Below are 2,159 nucleotides of genomic sequence, written 5' to 3' on the forward strand. Positions count from 1 at the left end.
TTCGGATAATTTTGCATACTTTTCAAAGACTTTGCAATACCACTCAAACTCAACGTTTCTGGTTCACTTTCAGGAATCAAGTCGAGCTGTGACGGGGTCACACAGCACCTTGCGCTAGAGGAAGTTATCTTCCGAGAGTATACAAACTCTCAGTGAACGGCAGTTCACAGGTCCCCTCTTTAATTAAAGAGAGCGAAGTGACCTAAATAAGGTACTTCCTCCGTCCGAAAAAATAAGCAGGATAGGCGGGCAAAATTAATTTGCGGACAAGCGCGCAAGCAGGCGCCGCAGTCCGTCGCCCTCGTCTTCAGACAATCGTCCGAACCCTCGGTTCGTAGAACGTGAGTTCAACTCGGGCAGTGAAGACGATGCCGAGTCTGAGAGCACTCATGATGCTCCTGCGGGCTCTGTGGGAGGGCACAGCCCAGTGCCTAGTGAGCACAAAGATGGCAGCGTGCAGTCGCCCGCTAGTGATCACGGTGATCACAGTCCCAGGACCTCTGTGCGCTCTGAGAGTCCGGCCGTTAAGGCTAAGGGCACTCCTAAAGCCGGTGGCGATGAGGAAGAGAGTCCTCGCAAACGTCTCTCGCTTGCCGAGGGTCTTGCGCGCGCTAAGGCCTCTAAAGCCGAAGGCGCCAAGCCCTCAAAGAAGCGTACCGCCTCTAAGTCTCCACTCCGCGAGGAGAAGGAGACTCGACGCTCCTATCAGAGTCTCTTCGGCTCCTCGGATGAAGAGGAGGAGAAGGAGGAAGAAGAGGAAGAGGAGGGTGCTATCGTTGAGCCCCGGGAGGTCTCGAATGACCTCGACCAGCAGCAGGAGGAATTCCAAGCTGCCCAGCGTGTGCGTGGGGGTTCGGTGGCGGCACCCGTCAGCCAGGGAGCTGCCATCAACTCAAGAGGGTATTGGCCTCCCGAGGAGAGCTCTGGGGCTGACCTCTTCTTAGAGCTTCTCGTCGCTCCTCGTGGCCTTGTGGGCGGCCACACTTCTAGGGGCATCTATGAACGAGCCCTTGTTCAGAAAGAACAGTCGTTCGTCGACAACTTGGAGGCTGCTCGGTGTGTGCTTCTCGCGCCACACCGCATTCCCCTTAAGGACTTCACGATTTGTCGTAAGAAGCCCGAGACCCGGGGTGGTCTCTATCCTGTTTGGGGATACCCCTGGGTTATGCCCGAGAACTGTCCCACGTGGCGTTCTTGTGAGCTTATGTTCTGGGCATGGGTGGAGACTCTCAAGTACTCGCCCACGGAGTTAAGGGAACTCCATGAAGATCAGCAGCTGTCCCACATCCTGGACCAGCGTGATCTTCGTGTGAGGTTTGCCCACTTGATCAGCAAGCGTATGCTGCCAAGGGACATCCTGAAGCGCGCGGCTTCTAGCGCTGACGATGAGCGCGGGTACGGTATGCATTCATCGTCCGTACCCCGTTCGGGCAAGAAGCCCCGGACTACTTATGAAGCTGCCGCCGCTTCTGTTCCCAGATTGCGACAGCCTTCGGGCAGTCAATCAGGAGCCGTTCAATCGGCTCCCACGAGTTCTCGGAGTGGGCATAACCCCTCCACTTCACGAGGAGCTGTCGCTTGCCGCGACACCGTTGCTCCTGGAGGATCCGCTCCACGTGGAAGTGGACTTCTCCATTCCGGTCAAGCAGGGGCGGAGGTGCCCTCGTACGAGTACGAGTACTCGGCGCCTCCCGAGAGCCACTCTCGTCCGAGTGCTCCGACTGCGGGTACCCTGAGGTTTACCGTCTCCGTCAACATGTCCTCGTGCTTGAGATTGCACTTGGCCTTGGGACTGGCGGTAATACTGCCGCCCAGGCCGGAAATCAGGGCGAGCTCGCTCGTCTTGCGGGTCGCCTGGACCTGGTGGAGCGAGAGGTCGCGAGCCTGCACCTGCGGGTGGACCGCCGGGCCTCTTCGTCCGATCTGGACGAGGCCTTTCGCATGATCCGACGGATCGAGGGCTTTGTTGCCACGTCCGGAGCCGCCTGCGGCACACTCTAAGACGTACGCGTATGGTGCGTACCCGGCGTACTCAGCGTACTCGGCGTATGGCGCCGGGGTCCGTTCGTATGGAGCCTCTCCGGCGTACGGTCTTGACCGCAGTCTTGCCGTCCCGACCGAGGCTTGGGTGCCTGCTCTGACGTCCTCGTCGACGACTG

This window comes from Phytophthora infestans, genomic scaffold (genome assembly GCF_000142945.1).
Source record: "Phytophthora infestans T30-4 supercont1.57 genomic scaffold, whole genome shotgun sequence".
NCBI classification, from domain to species: Eukaryota; Oomycota; class Peronosporomycetes; order Peronosporales; family Peronosporaceae; genus Phytophthora; species Phytophthora infestans.